The sequence below is a fragment of the Schistocerca americana genome, chromosome 2 (assembly GCF_021461395.2).
Source record: "Schistocerca americana isolate TAMUIC-IGC-003095 chromosome 2, iqSchAmer2.1, whole genome shotgun sequence".
NCBI lineage: Eukaryota > Metazoa > Arthropoda > Insecta > Orthoptera > Acrididae > Schistocerca > Schistocerca americana.
The window spans coordinates 962,040,733-962,061,946 of record NC_060120.1 but is presented as its reverse complement, the minus strand read 5'-3'; the positions used below and the strand labels follow the sequence as shown (position 1 = coordinate 962,061,946).

The 21,214-nt window shown below is 41.5% G+C and overlaps 1 protein-coding gene across 2 annotated transcripts in view; it reads right to left on the bottom strand.

Moving 5' to 3' along the window:
• LOC124596201 (calpain-5-like) overlaps window positions 1–21,214 on the bottom strand; it is a 288,416-nt gene that overhangs the window by 117,165 nt on the left and 150,037 nt on the right. The gene's annotated exons all lie outside the window — the stretch shown is intronic.

The following is a 21,214-nucleotide window of genomic DNA, read 5'->3' as shown; positions in this document are numbered from 1 at the left end:
TTGGTCTATAAAGAAGTTACCTATCAGTGAGCTGCTATCCTTTACCACTCGAGTAGGAAAATCAATAACGGGTGTCAAATTGAAAGAACCGAGTAATACTTCAAGGTCATTTTTCCTATTACCCTCTTTCAGAGAATCTACATTGAAGTCTCCACAAATAATAATTTGCTTCCCCCTGTCTGACAGATAGCACAACAAGGAGTCCAAATTTTTCAGAAATAGATGAAAATTTCCTAATGGGGACCTATATAGTTACAATTATAAATGTGCCTTTATTTAATTTAAGCTCACAGGCACATGCTTCTATATGTTTCTCTACACAAAACTTTTTTGTTTCTATACTTTTTGCACAATAACTTTTGACATATATGGCAACTCCTCCTTTCTCCATATTTTCTCTCATTGCATGTGCAGAGAGTTTATATCCACTTACATTTATCTTATCCATATCAGTAACAACGTGATGCTCAGACAGGCATAGCATATCTATTTCATCCTCAGCTTCTAAATCTTCTAAACAAACCAGAAGCTCATCTATTTTATTCTTTAAACTCCCAATATTTTGATGAAATATACTTACATTATTTTTAATTATACTTTTATGAGAACCTTTCCTTATTCTAACATTTGCAGTACTCTCCTGTCTGAGTTTCTCATTGTGCTTAGGCCTAGTTCCTATACCGTTGTTCATATGGTGTTCAGAGAGGCAGATTATGTCAACTGGGTTGGGTGACTTTAATTCGTCAATGCAATTACCTAGGACTGAGATACAACTTGGTGGAGATAAAATTTCTGGTGATTGGTGAAAATTTATAATTGACAGCCGTGATTGGTGATCCAATGTGCTAGAATTGTGCTGTTTAATTTCTTTCCTAAACTGAAGATTTGTTTCAATCCTGACCTCTCGTAGAACTTGACATCTGTCTGTCTTACCTATCCTAAAAAAGGTGCTGCTCCAACACCTGTAACCACTGGTATTTTACCATTCATGGCAGTGCCTCCCCCCTTTAAATTTCCTGCTATTACCAGCCAGCTTCCCCTTCCCTTTCCTGTTGAGATGTAGGCCGTGCCTGGTATAGTCCCACCTACTGAGAGAATCAACAGGAACCACACCAATATGAGCCCCCGCACCCGACCCAAGCAGTCGTTCCAACTCCAAATTAACTCTCCCAACAGAAGAGTTCAAATGAGGCCGGTCATGGCGTCTCAGGACAGAGACAAATTCGACATTGGTGTGTCTCGATGCCGACGCAATCTTTACCAGGTCACACTCTATACTGTACCCAGGATCTCTGTCGATGCTGTTCCCTGGCCCTCCCACAATAACCACAGTGTCTTCCCTGGTAAATCCTTTACAGAGTGAACCTAAATCCTCTGTCACCTGATCCAGACTAACACTTGGTTTGAAAAAATTTGTGACCTGGTATTCTAGTCCTAATTCCATCTGCAGTTGGCCAACACCTCTGGCATGAGAACTGCCTAACAACAAAACTTTCTTCCTTTTCAATGACTTTCCTACATTCTTTTTCAATTTCCTATTGAAAGTTTGTTGTGTCCTGTCTACACCTACCCCTGCTTGAGGCTTATCAGTTTCTAACTGAAGCAACAGGTCAAACTTATTTTTGACATTCACCACAAAACTGTCAGACTTAGTTCTAGGCCTGTTCCTTCTGTTACCTGTTGCCACTTCCCTTCCCACCTCTCTTTGCCCTTCTCCCTCCTTAACCTGTCCAGATCTTCCCTAGCCTGATCTAGCTCAGCCTGAAGGGCAGCAATTTTCCCCTCCTGTTCCACTATCTTCCTATCTCTGCTGCAAATCCTACATAACCACTGATGAGCCTGATCCAGTTTCCCGACACCCACGCCACTGCAGTCCCCCCAGTGAAAAAAACTACTGCATCCATCACACTAAACCCCGTAACTAACAATTCTACGGCAAGTCAGGCACTTCTCACTCATGGCAAAAATAATACTTTAACTAGAATAAATCAATTACAATTACCGAAAATCAAAAAAGACGTTACAAGAATTAAGCCTATTCACAAATGTATATAAGCAAGTTTCTGATTTGATGTGGGAGAAGAGTGTTTGTACTATAGGTTGCAGGTGTTGATCAACTAAGGCAGCTATACGTTTAGTGAGTGCTTTGAAGCCAGCAACTATAGGATGGCCATGATGACTGTGTTTGTGAATCTTAGGAAGAAGATAAGAGGTAGGGGTGTGTGGTTTGGGTGGGGTGAGAAGTTCTATGGATTGAGGGGTTAGTCCTTGTGAGGTGCCTGAGGTTTTCAGGAGTTTGAATCACAGGGATATGATCTTGATGGCAGACCCTGCACGTAGAGGTGTCAGATAGCTGGGGTAGACCTTCACTCCTTTTGGACAAGTACTACAGTGGTAGATCCTTTGTCTGTTGGGAGGATAATGATGGAGTCATCAGCTTTTAGGGAACATAAAGCCTGGAGTTCTGCAGAGGACAGGTAAGTGTCATGTTGTAGGGACCTGAGGAAGGGTTATGAGGCAATGCCTGGAAGGGTTGATTTTGAGGTAGTGGTGGTGGATCAAGTTGGGATTGTGGTCTAGACTGTTCAAGGCAGGGTCAGTGTCAGTTATGATGTTGGAAACGTTGCTGAACATACTGACAAACATGATATCCTTCATTTCAATGACTGCTTCACAGCCTGTGCCATATGGATCCTTCCCACCAACACCAGCTTTTCTGAATTGTGCAGGTGGGAACTTTCCCTGCAATACATCCTACGTTCCCGTAACCCTCCTGGTCTCAACCTTCGTTTGTCACTGTCCTCACCCATCCAGCCCTTTCCCTGCTCCCATTCCAGCACTACACAATCATCATTCCACCACCACACCCAGTCCTTTAATTAATTAATTATTTAATTTATTTCTCTCCTTTTCCGCTACTTCCTCCCATCCCGCCACTCCCCACCTCTCCCCTGACCACCACCTAACCTGCAGCACTTCACTGTCCATCATCCCCACCATACTATCCCTCCCCCTCCCCACCCCAGCCTCCTACTTATCCCCAACCAGTTGCCACTCCCATTATGCACTGGTGCTGCTGCTCACAGTGTGGTTTCAGTTGCCTGAGACTGCAATCGTGTGTGTGTGTGTGTGTGTGTGTGTGTGTGTGTGTGTGTGCGTGCGTGCATGCGTGTATTTGTGTCAATTGTTGATGAAGGCCATTGGCTGAAAGCTTTAATTGTGAAAGTCTTTTTGTTGTGCCTATCTGTGACTCAGCATCTCCGCTATATGGTGAGTAGCAACTTTCCTTTTCATAATACTGTTACATTCCATCCTGGGTTTTCCATTGTTTGATTTTTGCATGATGGCTTTTCTTTGATCCTAACCCAGTGCTGTTCTCGTTTGTCGCTATTTTCTTTTGCATCACTATACTCTAGTCCGTCCTCTTTCTCCTCTTTCCTGTATTTTTCTTGTTGCCTTACAAACCACACTGCATGCTCTACTTACGAGTCACACTGTATCAACTGTCTTGGCCGCGCACAACAGACAGCTATGAGACCACGCTGATTGTTGGTGCAGCATCTTATGTCCTATGCTACTCCCGCCAATATAATTAATCCTATTCTTTCAAAATGATCACTCACCCTGCGTCGTTTCCTGTATTTTTGCGAGTTTACTCCTGCACCTTTCCAGTGCCACATGATATTGTATTTCATCTAATGAACCCCTCCCCCAACCCCCACACTTTCTCCGTACTATCCCAGTTCGCACCCACTAATTTCACCATCCAGTCACATCTGCCATCCCCCTTCTCCACACTCATAAACCCTCAGACCTGCTACCCACAGTAAAATACATATATATTAGTTATTCTTTACATTAATCCTTGTACTTTCTCGCCAATTTTAGTGAGTTTTGGGATATCGCTATCGTCGGCTCCCCCAGATTTTGTCTTGTTTCTCCTTTTTGCACCCATTTCATCTTTTTCGTGAATTTTCACGCATATTTGGGTGTATTCTTGCAAAATTTTTCAGACGTTGTATATTATTTATGTAATTTTCCGCATTTTTCCACCACCATGGATCCTTGCTCCTTCCATCTGCGTCAATACAGAAAAGTTTTCTTATCCCTAGCCAGATCCCAGCCCCACATACTCTTCCTGCATTATTGCTTGGCTCATGGAATCCCGTCTAATGGCCTTACCATCAAATTACCCATCTCTGGTTGCCACCCCTCCTTCCACAATGACCTCCACATTTCAAATTCCACCAATCTTTAGTCCTCACCAACATAGTCCTGCAAAACCATATCAAACGAGACCAAACCTCCATACAGTACCTTCTCTCCATCCGCAAGATTCGCCTGCTATGCAATCCCAAACTCCTGGAACCCATAACACACATTGAAACTCTTGCCCTGCAGGAACTCGAGCAACATGCACACCACCACCTCAAAAAGCTCTCCATCCTGCTCACTTCCTACTCCTGCCTTGGAGTACCACTGTCCACCACCTTTACAATAACCTCCAAATCAGCCTTAGCCCCACAGAAATATCAGTCCTTTCCAAAGGCCTCACCTTTCTGCTCCACTCCCAAATTCAATCATTCAGGACTTGTTAAAGACCTTCTCCTGGTCCCTACAGTGGAAACCAACCCTACCAATCAGACTCAACCTAAGACCAATATTGAACCTTGCCTAACTCAGGTTCACTCCTCCATCCAACCGTCATCCACGCCCACAAACACCAAACCACCCCTTGTTAACTTTCCAGAATTTCTTAACCTCAAACACTGCCTCATTATCATTCCATAAATCCCTCGACATGCACACCAACCTTACATCCACAGAAAGAACCACAGTCCATCAACTAAAAACTGTTCCCGACATTATAATCCTACCTGAGGGCAAAGGCTCCACCACTGTTTTTCTGAACCTCAAGGATTACCTGGTGGAAAGACTCCACCAGCTGTCAGATACTTCCACCTACAAATCTTGCCACAGTGACCCCATTCCAGTAATCCAGCAGGATCTCCAGTCACTACTCAACTCTTTAGGCCCATCCCAGAACCTCTCGCCAGAGTCCATCTCTCTACTCACCCCTACCCCTCCCCGAACTCCTACCTTCTACATCCTTCCTAAAGTTCATAAACCTAACCTCCCAGGACACCCCATTGTGGCCGGTTACTATGCCCCCACTAAGAGAATCTCTGCTCTCGTAGACCAATACTTCAGCCTATTACCTGGAACCTACCCTCCCATATGAAAGATACCAACCATCTCCTCCACTGAGTCCCCACAGTTCCTGCCCCTTTCCACATGGTGCCCTACTCATCACTATCAATGCCATCTCCTTTTACACAAACATGCCTAATGCCCATGGCTTTACCGCTATTGAACGCCATCTTTCCCAATCCCCAACGGATTCCAAACCAAAACCTCCTTCCTAGTTGCCATGACCAACTATATCCTCACCCACAATTACTTCTCCTTTGAAGGCATTACCCACAAACAAATCCCGGCCACCCACATGGCTCTATCCTATGCCAACCTATTCATGGGCCATCTAGAGGAATCATTCCTAAAAACCCAGAATCCTAAACTCCTCACCTGCTTCAGATTCATTGATAACATCTTTGCTATCTAGATCGAATGTGAGGACACCCTATCCACATTCCTCCAGAATCTCAGCAACTTTTTGCCCATTTCCTTCCCCTGATCCTACTCAACCCAACAAGCCATCTTCCTAGATGTTGACCACCTCATTGAAGATGGCTACATCAATATCTCCATCCATATCAAACCTATTAACCACCGGCAATACCTACACTTCAGCAGCTGCCACCCATTCCGTACCAAGACATCCCTTTCAAACAGCCTAGCCACCCGTGGTCATCGCATCTGCAGTGACAAGCGGTCCCTCTCAAAATATACCGAGGACATTATTGAAGCCTTCACTGACCATAATTGTCCTCCCAACCTTGTACAAAAACAAATCTCCCATGCCTTATCTTTCCAGTCTCCCACCACATCCCAAAGTCCCACTGTCTGGCCACAGAGAAGCATTCTCCTTGTAACTCAGTACCACACAGGACTGCGGCATCTGGATTACATTCTCCACCAGGATTTTGACAACCTCTCATCATGCCCTGAAATGAGAAATGACCTGCCCACTATCCTGCCCACGCCTCGTACAGAGGTATTCTGCTGTCCACCAAACCGACACAATGTACTCATCCATCCCTACACAACCCCTGCTCCCAGCCCATTACCTCATGGCTCATACCCCTGTAATAGATGCAAGACTTGTCCCATACATCCTCCCACCACCACCTACTCCAGTCTGACCACAAACATGACCATACCGTCAAAGGCAGGGCTACCTGTGAAACCAGTCATGTGATCTACGAGCTAAGCTGCAACCACTGTGCTGCATTCTACGTGGGCATGACAACCAACAAGATGTCTGTCCATATGAATGGCCAACAACAAACTGTGGCCAAGTAACAAGAGGATCACCCTGTTGCTGAACATGCTGTCAAACATGATATCCTTCATTTCAATGACTGCTTCATGGCCTGTGACATTTGGATCCTTTCCACCAACACTAGCTTTTCTGAACTGTGCAGGTGGAAACTTTCCCTGCAATACATCCTACGTTCCCGTAACCCTCCTGGCCTCAGTATTCATTAGTTGCTGTATCACCCATCCAGCCCCTTCGCTGCTCCCATTCCAGCACTACACAGTCATCATTCCACCACCACACCCAGTCTTTTTATTTTTATTTTTTTTAAATTTATTTCTCTCTTTTGCGCTACTTCCACCCAACCACCCTCTCCACCTATCCACCGCCCTCCGCCTAACCTGCAGCACTTCATTGTCCGCCATTCCCACCGTAATCTCTCTCCCCCTCCCTGCCCAGACTCCTCCTTACCCCCACCCAGTCACCACTCCCATCATGCACTGGTACTGTTGCTCACAGTGTGGTTTCAGTTTCCTGAGACCACAGTCGTGTGTGTGAGTTGCGTTTTGCTGCTTGTGTGTGTGTGTGTGTGTGTGTGTGTGTGTGTGTGTGTGTGTCTATTGTTTACGAAGGCCACTGGCTGAAAACTTTAAGTGTCAAAGTCTTTTTGTTGTGCCTATCTGCGACTTACCATCTCCACTATATGGTGAGCACCAACTTTCCTTCTCATAATAAAGTTATAATTCCTATCTATCTATCTATCTTAGAGGGGAACATCCAATGATACCACACTCAACCCCCCACCTAACCCATATGTGGGTGGTGGGAGGCAACTTTTAAATCTTCAATGGGATCCCATATTTTGTATTGCAGATTACAATTCTGTGGCAAAATCTACATACATTTTGTCTGAGGCAATTTCTTCACTTTGCCAGGGATGGCACTGTAACTGGAGCAATAGAAATGGGTACATAATCGTAATTTGTGACATGCTATTCAATGGCCCTTGAATATCCAATGGCACGAGGAACCTTAGCTCCATGCTGTGTGGGTAGGACATGCCAGTATTTCATAACTTCTCACTGGAAACCCCAATCGCAATGTTATATTCCGCTGAGATGTCAAACAGGGGAGTACTCGTAGCACTACTGTGGCCATGTAGTGAACTATGATGTATCATAACAAGCAATACACTGCAACCAGAGCTCATGTATTGTGCAGATGTAGAACCGGTAGTGGCTTTAAATATTTATTTTATTTAATCCTATGGCTAGGGCCCCCTATATGATATTGATGTATATTCTGGCCACAATTTACTGGTTATGAACTGTAGATTATAACTGATGAAATTACAAAAAGGTATGAAATTATGGACATAGGGCCTGGAGAAGTTGAAAGAACCAGAGGTTGTTGAGAGTTTCAGAGGGAGCATTAAGTAATGGTCATTTCGAACAGGGGAAAGGAATACAATAGAAGATGAATGGGTAGCTTCAAGAGATGAAATAGTGAAGGCAGCAGAGGGTCAAACAGGCTGAAAGACAAGGGCTGGTACAAATTCATGGGTAACACAGGAGATATTGAACCTAATTGATGAAAGGAGAAAATATAAAAAGGCAGCAAATGAAGCAGGTGAAAGGGAATACAAATGTATAAAAAGAGAGAGTGCCAGGAAGAGCAAAATTGCTAAAGGAAAAACGTAAGGATTTGGAACAACATTTCATTAGGGGAATGATAGATACTGCCTACAGGAAAATTAAAGAGGCCTTTGGAGAAAAGAGAAGCAGCTATATGATTATCAAGAGCTCAGATGGAACCAGTCCTAAGCAGAGAAGAGACAGTTAAAGGTGGAAGAAGTATATAGAGCATCTACACAAGGGAGACGAACTTGAAGGCAATATTATAGAAAGGGAAGATGATGTAGATGAGGATGAGATGGGATGGTAGAATCCAACTTCGGGAAGGTGAGTTTGGATTCTGGAGACATGTAGGAGCACATGAGGCAACACTAATCCTATGACTTATCTTCTAAGATAGGTTAATAAAAGGCTAACCTACGTTTATAACATTTATAGACTTAGATAAAGCTTTTAAGAATGTTGACTGGAACACTCTTTTTGAAATTCTGAAGATAGCAGGGGTAAAATACAGGGATTAAAGCACTATTTACAATTTGTACAGAAACCAGATGGTCATGATGAGGGGCATGAAAGGGAAGCAGTGGTTCAGAAGGGAATGAGACAGGGTTGAAATCTACTTAAAGTAGTAGATGAGTTTTGTTATTTGGGCAGCAAAATAACTGATGATGCGTGAAGTACAGAGGAAACAAAATGTAGACTGACAGTGGCAAGAAAAGTGTTTCTGAAGAAGAGAAATTTATTAACATTGAATATAAATTTAAATGTTAGGAAGTCTTTCCTGAAGATATTTGTCTGGAGTGTAGTCATATATGGAAATGAAACATGGATGATAAACTATTTAGACAATAACAGAATAGAAGCTTCTGAAATGTGGAGCTGCAGAAGAATGCTGGAGAATACATGGGTAGACCATGTAACTAATGAGGAGGTACTACACAGTATTGAGCAGAAAAGAAATTTGTGGCCTAACCTGACTAGAAGAAGGGATCAGTTGATAAGATACATTCTGAGAAGTATCGTTCACATATAAAGTTTCAGCCATGAGTAGCCATTCAGGAGCGAAGACTGAATCATAATAAGGAGTATTATGTTAGTGGGATATTTAAGTGGTCTCCTCATCATTCTGCACTGTTCTCTTGTTGCTTGTTACTGTTTGTATAATTGTTAAAGTGTTTCTCCGGCAGTAAAGAATATTCGGCTTTACAGGAGGCTCGAGAGATTGAATGAGAACAGTTCTTGAATGGAAGCAGAAAATAGGGAGAAAGACGTTAATTGCATAAATTTAATTGATGTGCAAAATACTAACATTGTAGAAGCTAAGAGGAGTAAATGGAATTATCAGCTCCAAAAATTTGTAAAAATTCATTTTTAGTGTCAGATGAAGTAAGTGTAAGCTGTACTGAAATAAATCATGGGTGGTACTGATTTAGGTGCAATACTATCTAACAGCCAGCCGGGGGGGGGGGGGGGGGGGGGGGGGGGGCGAGCGGTTCTAGGCGCTACAGTTTGGAACTGCGCGACCGCTACGGTCGCAGGTTTGAATCCTGCCTCGGGCATGGGTGTGTGTGATGTCCTTAGGTTAGTTAGGTTTAAGTAGTTCTAAGTTATAGGGGACTGATGACCTCAGAAGTTAAGTCCCATAGTGCTCAGAGCCATTTGAACCATACTATCTAACACACTGGGAGATAATGGGTATTGTTTAGATTCCATGGAGCCTGGGACATTGCACACACAAGTACATGTGTCACTGAGCTTTTTTTTATTGTGCAAGGTGGAACTGCAGATGGTAATTCTGTTGTATATATTGTGGAGGATGCACAGGAAGATGTTAATTATATTGTGAATAATCAAGCAGTACAAACACATTTATTTCTGTGTTGCTTGAGGCTTTCCTGGTGAACAAGCTGTAAATAAGGTTCTCGGGTGACATCTTGGATACTGTCATGAAAATTCCACAATATTTTGTACGCGCAACTGACTGACATCTTCAGTGCAGTGAACACACTACTCAGGCTGTGACTGAAGCCTTCTATTTATGACAATCAAAGAAGAAACTGTGCAAGCATGAACGTGCCAAATTTCTGTGACAAATAGCACAGATTTGCAGATCGGTAGTGAGAGCGACAACTATGCCACCTGCTGGATAATGAACGCACACAGAGAGGCCGTCAAACATGCTGTGAATTTCCACTGCTTCTTTAATAACACTGTCCCTGCACAAAGAAATTGACAATTAATTTTGGTGGTTTTGTATTCCATACAACGTCCTCTACTGAGGCAATGCTCAGCCACTGCAAATTTCTCTGGCTGTTCCAGACATGTGTGTTGTCAAAGTTTCGACATGTCTGGACTCCATGGGGTGAAAAGTTTGTCCAATGTATGACATCCCACAGCTACAGAGAATCGTATAGACATGAGGTCTTCTTAAATCGAGATCATTTGTCACTGAACGTAAAAGAGCTCTGAATTTTAAATGGCAGACAAAAGACACATTTAACTTTATGTTTCTCCAATAATCTTCCTCTTTTTAAAGCACCATTACTGATGGCAATTCCTCTTTGTTCATCACTTTCTTCCAGCTTCTCACTTTTTGTAGAATGCACTGGGCACAAGGCACCACACATCTATCATTCAGAATATCCATACTCTTAAAAATACAGTATGGAGGTGGTGCAGCTGATCAGATAAGCTGTCAGAATCAAATATGGCTCGTGCCCTGTAGACTAATATCCTAAAGTAACAGACACGTCAGCATCTGTGATGGCAATGCCTCCACAGATGGCTTACTTGGTTAATGCAGATATGTGATCTGAGGATCACGAAGTTCATAAAGTTGATGATACTTGTGATTTTAGAAGTAGTCACAGTATGAAAAAATGTCATGTAACTGTTTTTTAACAGTGCACTCTCGAAATTGGGGAGACATTATTTCTGTCAAGGGTGGGAACAACTAAATTGTGAACTAACAAAATCATTAATACTCAATTCACATGATGAAGTGCTGAAGAACACAGGAAAATTGGTTGGTTGGGTTGGAGAGCAAAGGGACCAAACTACAGGGTCATTAGTAGCTTTTTCCTCATGCAAACAGGTCTCAGGTTAAAACCATTCCCAAAAGAAGCCAGGGAAAGTTCAAAGGCATAAAACTAACTGAGAACTACACTGAAAGAGAAAATGAAAGAAGCAAACCAAAAGGGGAAAACGTGCACTAATAGGGAAAAAGTGGTGGAAGGTACTGAAATAGTACAGCATATGGCCTGGGATGGCTGATCACAAGAATAAAAATGGATGAGCCACCCACTCTGCAACACACTTAAATTTCCAGCTGAAAAACACAAGGCTAGAGAAACACAAACAGGGAAAAGACCAACATCAATGCGAAAAAGCAGCAAAGAAAGAGTGAGGAAGAGCTAAAAAAGAGGGAGAGTGAAGGCCTGGGAGGAAAGGCCAGACACCCACCCTTAGACTGAGTGACGACAATCTCCCACTCAAAGGAAATGTAAAACTAAATCAGCTGTTGAGGCACTGTCTCCTAACACCATACGAAGTGTGGTGGTAAGGTTAAAAGTCCATCTCAGGGCAGCTAAAACTGGGCGATACAACAAGATGCGGACCAAAGTCAAGTGGGAACCACAGCGAAACTGAGATGGGTCCTCTTGACATAGGAGGTGACCATGAATAGGAAAGTTGGGTTTGGTCACCACAGGTACAAGGAAGTATGGCATTGCAAGGAGTAGTCAATTCGTAATTAGTCAATTAGAGGAATAAGGGGAAACACAAGGGTAACTTTTATTTCAAAAACAAAGTTCCAGATGATGTACCAATGCAGTGAGTTAATAAACCATCTGATGAATAAGGGGAACTGCCAAGCCTGAGAAACAATTGAGTGGACTAATTTGCTGTTAAGTGATTTGCTAAATGCTTTTGCTAAGAAGAAAGAGTTATGACGATTTTATTTTATTAGTTTCTTATATGATGAAGAGACAGCCAATGGACCCTGTGATTTATGCTGAGAATTATAGTAAGTGGATGAAGAAACTTTGTATTTTTATGCCAATTTTTAAAACATATGTTATGATATTTGTGTCTGGAAATGTATGCAAGTCTCAATCCAGAGATGGGATTTCTTTCTGGAGAGAGAAGTGTTGCAACATGACTCCATCAAGTGTCGTGAACTGCCCTTGCATTGCTCAGTAAAATGACATTATACAGAGGGAAGTGAGCATTGGCCAGAAGCCTGGACAACACTTCACAATAAGGTGTATTCAGAATGAAAGAAAGGTTATTCAGGAAGCTGACAAAGTGGAATACGCTAACCACTGCATCCGAAGGATGAAGTTGAGCAATAATACAGCTTTGTGAAGGCTCCTGCAAGAGTTGAGTAAACAAGACAAGCAGAACAAATGAAGTCATCACCACCCAATGGTGACTCCAGGATGCTACAGCATGCTGTCTCTTCCAGGATCAGGGTTTTGCTATTGAAGAAGTTCTGGCCAGCAGATTCTCATACACAACTCCCCCACCCCCCTCCCCCCAAATCTGACTCTCACTCTCACTTTCAGGTGCTCTGTACACGACTGTATCGAAGCGTGTATGTGATGCTGACCAACACTGTCACCATTAGCTGCTAAGTTCAAGTTATAAACCACTGTAGTGTCAGATGAAGTATCCAGTTGCTTACTAAGGACTTTTTCTCCAGCAGCAACAGACAATTGCGTGAGCTGGGTATCGTATGCAGTCTACTTGGCAACTTGGCACCTTTGCATCGCTGGATCTCCTGGTGGGTGACTACCTCCTACTCGCAGCCACCTCCCTAATGTGATGGATGTTTGAGCATGGGCTAGGGGTGGTCTGGTCTCTCTGCTGCTGTACAATGGTTCCCGAAAGCTTCCGTCGTCGCTGATCACCACCTAGTGTGGGATATGCCTTCAACTTTGGCATGATTGATGCTATAGTTTGAGCACCTTATACGCCACTGTAGTGGTCACAAGTTACTCAGGCTGCCAGGAGCTGTATCTGATACACGTCAGGGATAGCTTCACTGAAGCCACTGCTTGTCGCTGTTAACATGCGCTTTTCTGGCTCCCAGGGCAGCAGTTGCCAATCACGGCATTCAGCATGCTGGCAGCCACTGACATCATGAGGGTAATAGAATTCCACCTGCTGTAATCCTGTCATTGTACTAAAATGAATAAAGGGCTATTGTAAACAGGGATGCTTCATTAATGGTCCACACAGTGGTTTCAGTCATCACCACTTCTACAAACTACATCTCGGGGAGGAAGTCGCACAATGGTGTCTTTGCCTGACCTATAAATCATGAACCGCCAACAGAATGATGTTGCTGTGGTGAATGTCATAAAACCCATCTTGTAAATAAGTTACAATGTAAGCACAGTCTAAGCTTGAAATGACTATCTGAGGTATGTTGACAGACTGAATAACAACACAAACTCCAGTGTCTGAGTCACAAATGGAGGCACTGCAATGCAGGTTTAGTGGTTTACTTTTACCTCAGTTATGTAGGTGGCTGTATGTAGTGGTTTATTGTGGCCAGTAGAGAGAAATGTGTCTTCGATGATGATGATGATGATGATGATGATATAACAATAATAATAAACACAAAATATATAAGTTATCAGTGCAGTGAAAAACCTTTTTCGAACAGTCATAAATGTATTACCATGGAAAAATTATGGGTATCAGATCATGGGTATGGACCACAACGCATAAAATTACCAAGAGCATAGCAAGTTCAGGATTCTCTATAACCATTGCAAGTTACATTAAAGTCACTTGCTACAGCAGGTTTCCATCAAATGTGGAGGTTTACACCACCATTGTTGTAACCTAAAATAGTGTTGTAACTGAGCTGAACCTCGGACTGAGTAGTGTAGTGCTGAAACATGAATATCATTTATCTCACATCAATAATAGTCACTGAATAATTAAGGCACTGAGCATTCAATAAGCAAATAAATGAGACTGAGAATGTCAGTAGCTTTTGGAAAATTCTTCTTCGGAGCTACAGCATACACACAAATTTACATCTATATCCTTTCTACGCTTGCCACCATACTCACAGAGATGCAACAGAAAGGCTACACCCCAGTACCAAACAATAATGATTATTCCATGATTTGGATCAATATATGACTTTGAAATGGTGCACAGGTCATTATTGGCTTGGTGTAAACTGTTGACCATTAAATATTCAACACCACAAAGGCAGTATGCCACAAAAACCACAGTGACATGAAATGTACTAGATGCTTTGATATGTGAGTGATTAGCATTTCAGAGCAACTTCACAAAGTAGGTACATGTAATGCAATCTGTATACAAGGAAAGATTATGCAGTAGAAATATAATTCAAAAATCGCGTTTCATCATTTGTTTGTGAGAACATAATGTTATGCCTCATTGCTGCTCATGCTTGGGATCGCATGGCTGTCATTCAAATGGAATTAATGGGTTCAGGAGGGTCATATTCAGTGTCATGCATGACTAGCACATGAAAGAACAGACATATTATTCAGTTGGCCATTCAGGATTTACAACCACATCATGCACATTGAGTTACGGAATGGACTTGTTTGCAACAAGACAACTGGGGGACTGACAGTGAGGCAACATTGAGAGCATCACAGGCTGTCAGCATGGTGACTATTGTTACAATTTCTCTTGACATGGTAGCAGAAAGAGGCACAATATCAGTGGTATTCCTAACAACAAGTTTGACATACACTAAGTGATCAAAAATATCCAGACACCCCCAAAAACATATTTTTTTTGTATTAGGTGCATTGTCCTGCCACCTACCATCAGGTACTCCATATCAGCGACTTCAGTAGTCATTAGGCATCGTGAGGGAGCAGAATGGAGCGCTCCTTGGAACTCATGGACTTAAAATGTGGTAAGGTGACTGGGTGTCACTTGTGTCATACGTCTGTACACGAGATTTCCACACTCCTAAACATCCCTTGGTCCACTATTTCTGATGTGATAGTGAAGTGGAAATGTGAAGGAACACGTACAGCACAAAAGCGTACAGGCCCACCTCGTCTGTTGACTGACAAGAGACAACTGACAGTTGAAGAGGGTTGTAATGTGTAATAGGAAGGCATCTAACCAGACCATCACACAGGAATTTCAAACTGCATCAGGATCCACTGCAGGTACTATGACAGACAGAAGAAGAGAAAACTTGGATATCAAGGTAAAGCAGCTGCTCATAAGCCACACATCGCGCCGATAAATGCCAAACAACACCTCACTTGGTGTAAGGAGTGTAAACATTGGACGACCGAACAGTTGAAAAAACATTGTGTGGAGTGATGAATCATGGTACACAATGTGATGATCCAATGGCAGGATGTGGGTATGGTGAATGCCTCGTGAACGTTATCTGCCAGCATGCGTAGTGCCACCAGTACAATTCGGAGGCGGTGGTGTTATGGTGTGATTGTGTTTTTCATGGAGGGGGTTTGCAGCAACCCTCATTGTTTTGCATGGCACAATCACATCACAGGCCTACACTGATGTTTTAAGCACATTCTTGCTTCCCACTGTTGAAGAGCAATTTAGGGATGACGACTGCATCTTTGAGCATGATTGAGCACCTGTTCATAATGCACAGTCTGTGGCGGAGTGGTTACACGACAATAACATTCCTGTAATGGACTGGCCTGCACAGAGCCCTGACCTGAATCCTATAGAACAGTTTTGGGATGTTTTGGAATGCCAACTTTGTGCCAGGCCTCACCAACTGACTCGATACCTCTTCTCAGTGCAGTACTCCATGAAGAATGGGCTGCCATTCCTCTTGAACGTATGCCTGCGACAGTGGAAGCTGTCATCAAGGCTAAGGGTGGGCCAACACCAAATTGAATTCCAGCATTACCAATGGAGGGCAGCATGAACTTGTAAGTCATTTTCAGCCAGATATCCAGATGCTTTTGATCACATAGTGTAGGAGTGGCACAATCTCATTTTTTTTCAGACAAATTAAAAAACTGTGGTTTCTAATTTTTTACCCAAAAAGTAAAAGTTTTTACTGAGAAAGTAACAACTGATACACATGTTGCTTTGCATTGCCTACATAAAACAAATTTTTTAGGCCAATATTCTGGATCACACTGGGCAGAGATATGTATTAATGTTTTGTTACTGTCGACCCAGTGTGAACCAGTTAAGTTCCTCCCACTATTTTTCTATGCACTCCATTAATGTGAGTTGCTTTTGTGTTGTATTGAGAGTTTCATCATGTACCATATTGCGCATCGTATCATCTCAGTGGAAACTGCACCTTACAACACTGCAAGTCAGATGCTATAAGTTACGCATCTTGGATTGCTGATATGCAGGTGTTAAGCAACAATGTAAATTCACATGCATGTTGTCAATCACAATTGAAAAGTTTAATAAATGATCTAGAAATTTGTTTAGTAACAGATAAAGATGCCTACATGCAACCATTAAGACACTATGATCCCTCATTGACTGAAGTGCTGTAAATTGGGCATGTTTTTGAAATATCACAAGCTGCACAACAAACTTTCACAGCTGACTTTGACATTTCACATGGGGGCCTTAGCTATAGTGATATACTGCAGTGGGCTTCTGTAACAAACTATAAAGTGATAAACAAGGCTTCAGTCTCTGCAGAGCCGGATTAGTGCCAGGTGTTGTTTGCGGCAACACATTTTGTCTCAAAGATGCCCAAACTGTTTTTCCTTGCATCCTACATGTGAGTGTCCACATTATGAGAACAAATGTTATAAGTGTTTACCTAGAGGTCATACTGCAGAAGTATGCCTTAGCATGAAGTGCACTCGGCACTGCCCATACTGATTCAAGTTAACATCATCTAAGGTACTGATCAAGTGCTGGCACCATGCAAAATTTTGTTACATGCAAAAGTACAAGACATTCCACTGACATTTTGTTTTGATACTGATGCATCAGTCTCAGTGATTAACCAGTCTATATACTTCAGTGTGGGTGCTCCCCCACTCAGTGAAGTGCAAACAAACTAGTGTGTGTGTGTGAGTGTGTGTGAGTGTGTGTGTGTGTGTGTGTGTGTGTGTGTGTGTGTGTTGTATGGCCACCATTTTAAGCCATGTATAATTGATAGTCATTATTACCATGTGTCTTGAACATTTTCATTTTTGGTTGGGGCAGATCCTACAGTCACGAATATTTTTGGGCATGACATGTATTCTGCCTTTGAACTGTCATTGCATCATGAAATACACTCCATCAACCTGTCGGTATCCTGTCAAGCCATTGATACATTTTGTATGCAATTTATGCCACTGTCTGAAGCAGGTTCAGGGAAGGAAGTTGACTTTTAATCCTATATTGTATTAACCACAGAGCGGGCATGCTGGTATGTTTTATACACCAGACTTATATATAGCCCTCCACTGGAAAAAGGCCAAGCTTTATAGCCATCTAACTAATGATCCTTTCTAGTCATTGTTTGGCTTACATTTAGTTATGTCAGAATGCCGGCAGCATCAATAGGTCAAGGGCAATGATAATTTATTCCTGGAACTGGAGCAGCAGTGTACTGTATACACAACACACCTGGTCATGTAAGTTCTATGTTATCTCCTGTATGTATACATAAACCAGTGTGCTAAGAAGTGGTATATTTTAGAGATGCCCATTATCATGCTTCATTAGCTGCTAACAATAGCTCATATTTCTGATTGTAGGGTCAAAAAATCTTGACAGAGGAGGAATTACAGTGGACCCTTTTAGAGGTGCTGGTAGAAGACGATGACAGCAGAGGTACTGATGATTTGTTTTCTGATGGAGAGGATGAAGCAATATTACCGTGTTATCAAGATAGTGACTCTGAAATTGGATGTGATGAAAGATTATCTTCTTTTCATACTGAAGATAATACAGTTATTGGTAGAAAGGAAATGGATGGAAACTGACATGCATAAAAAGATATCACGAGTACCAGCAAAAGATACTGTCAACATCTTCCCAGGCTGTAAGATGGAAGAATGAGGTATTATAGAGAAAACTGAATTGTTCCATAAGATCATCAGTATTGGTATCATATTGTGATTTTACAAATGTATACATTCACAGAAAAAGGCAAGAAGAAAATTATTCTGGAGATAGGGTTGCTAAGTTGACAGACTGTGATGAAATTGATGCAGTATTAGGCATTCTTTATTTGACTAGCCTCAAATATAGAAACTGTGCAATATATTTTGAGATCCTGCATGAGTTACAAGAGACTTTTAGTGCTTCTCAGGCATTTGACAATAAAGAAACTAGAGATATGAGACATGAAACAGGTTAGCAGCTATTAGGAACTTTCTGGATGCATTTGTGAAAAGCTGCATGAATAATTACAATATTGGAGAATTTGTTACTACTGATGAGAAACTAGAAGCATTCAGAAGTTGTTGCAGCTTGGCAGATGAAAGAAGAACGTCATGAAGGGCAGAATTTATTATGAATATTATAAGCAACCAGCAAATTATCAATCAGATCCTCCTCTTACATCATAAATGATTTGATGATGCCCAAACAGCAAAACACATCTGTGATTTTCTCTCAAACATAAAACTGAGACTGAGAATGAGGCACCTGAATCCCTCAAGATGTCTGACACATTATTCTATGGGTCACGTACCTTGTTCCACTTGTGGCAACTGAATTACCACTGAAGACTCAATGTCAGGGAGGTGCTGCGTTATGAGACAACTTGGCAGATCCTGGACAATACCAATAAGGCTGTTTCAAGAAAGGCTAGTGTAGCATGTGACCTTATCAATCAATCCCCAAGTGCAGCACTATGGTGGTTGTGAAGGAAGATTGAGTAGCAATGAACTGAAGACAGCTGAGGTCTACATCTTTCATAGATGGACAGCCAACAGTTCACACATAGCAATCGTAACAACACTTGGGTGGAGGTACAGCTGCAGATCCATATTATATCACTGAAGGAACTAGCATGAGGGTGATGTGAACTGACAAGTAGTGGCACTCCTCACTAGTAACAATGATGCTCCCTCAGAAACGGGGAGTTGTCCTCTGCATCCAGGGAGGCAGCAGGCCACAGAAGAGGCAGATTCCATTACAACACCCTCTGCAGCACCCACGGAACTGATACAGAATGCCTTCAGACAGGAAATAATGAGGATTTTGCGGAATGTGGCAAACAAAAAACGAGTGTCATAATTGTTTATAATCTGTTTCAGTTTGTTAGTGTACACTAGTGAAAGATAGAAGAAAAACAGCAATAGGGCCCTAGTAGTGGTACATATACAAGTACGGTAGCAAATGTAGTCTTCTCTAATAACACACATAGTTATGGTGATCAGAAGCAGTACTGTGTTAGCTGTAATAGAGCAATTTGTATCGTTAGTTGCTGATATATAGGAAAAATGACTGTAGTTAGTAGCAATTTGAATAAGAAAGAATACAGCCTGTGTTTAAACTACAAGCAATAAGCTAAAATGTAATAAATAAATATATAAATCTTCATTATTTTTGTTTTCTGTAATATGGTGTCATTAAGTTGTAATCATTTATGAAAATGTCTCTTATGATCTTAGCATACATTGCACTCATGAAAACATAGCATAGGGCACGTTCTACACCTTCACAAATATAGACTATGACTGCAAAGCTAATTTAGCCTGCTACAGATGCCTTTAATATTCTGGTAGAAAAATGCTAGTTTTCACTTTTTGGAATCAATTGTGTAGTGTTGCCTAAAAAAGATAACTACTTTCTAATTCCCTTAGAGAAGCATATTTATTCCACTAATTCAGGAATCAGTTACCCATTTTTCTCGTATTTTTAACATTACTAGACATGAACATACTTCACTGGTTTTACCACTCATGCTACGATGCAATCTGCGGTCTGGAAAATATTCTATATTAAATGCGTTGAACTGTTAAACTACTGTAAACTTCTGCAGAACACCCATTTGTAACTATCACTTCCTTGTATGTGATTATAATATGATCACTGTGTACATGCTATATTGTGACAATGCTGCTGCCTCTCTCAACTCCATTAATTGCAAGACAGGTAACCGAATGATTGATGATTTAGGGAAGAGCATAATGTCAGGTCCAATTAAGAACAGTTATTTTTAGCAGAAAACAAACAGTACAACTTATTTTTGGAAGCAAGACTCATAGAAAACACATTTAAAATATGCACATGTAATTGAGATTCTATGTGCCACTCTAGGACATCGATTTTTTCGCACTGAAACTCTCAAATGAATGAACATACTGCAAATAACCATATTCCACTGTGGGATGATATAGGAACTCACATGTTTCTATTACTTGATTCCAACATACATGGAAAGACAGAGACTAAACCTCATGGAAGATGAATGGAAGACATTAGAAAACATGCAGGAGCAACAGGACTGTAGCACATGGAAAAGTGTTGAGAAATCCTTTAGCCAGTAGTGGGTGTGAAACAGCTGCTACTGCTCATGATGGTTATTATGACAATAAGATATAAAGGTTATTTTTACATTTGTTCATCCAACTCATACAGTTCACAACATATGGGGAACTTCGACATTTTGTCACTAACATTTGTAACAGGTGTATTATATATTATGCCTGCTAATGAAACAGAGGCTTAGCTTTATACTTAATGTAAATGGGTAGAATGTGGACATGTGTTGTTACTACAAAAAGACATTTCTTCACTGTTGTTAACATCTGAACTGAATACACAGTTTTCTTTTATGTTCTTCGGAAGGTAAAATTACAAACTTGTTCTGTAAATACCAACTGCCAATAGTTCAGATATAAGCCTAACACAGTGAGAAGGGAAGGGAGAGTTTGTTCTCTAGTCAATATGTCTCAAAAAAGGAATATGTCAATAGCTAAGAATCCATCAGAAGCTGGACTGTAACTGTTCTATTTGTAAAGTAAAGTTTTTGTACTTTAATTATATTTTCAAGATACAACATTAGATGGTCCATTAAATCACAAAATCACATACAGTGGGAGAAAAGCACAATTCTACATAACCTTCATTCAGATCATATGTTATCAGTGCATGCTATCTAATCTTCTGTAAAGTATGTTATCAGTATAGCGACCCACCTCTGTGACAGGTACAGAAA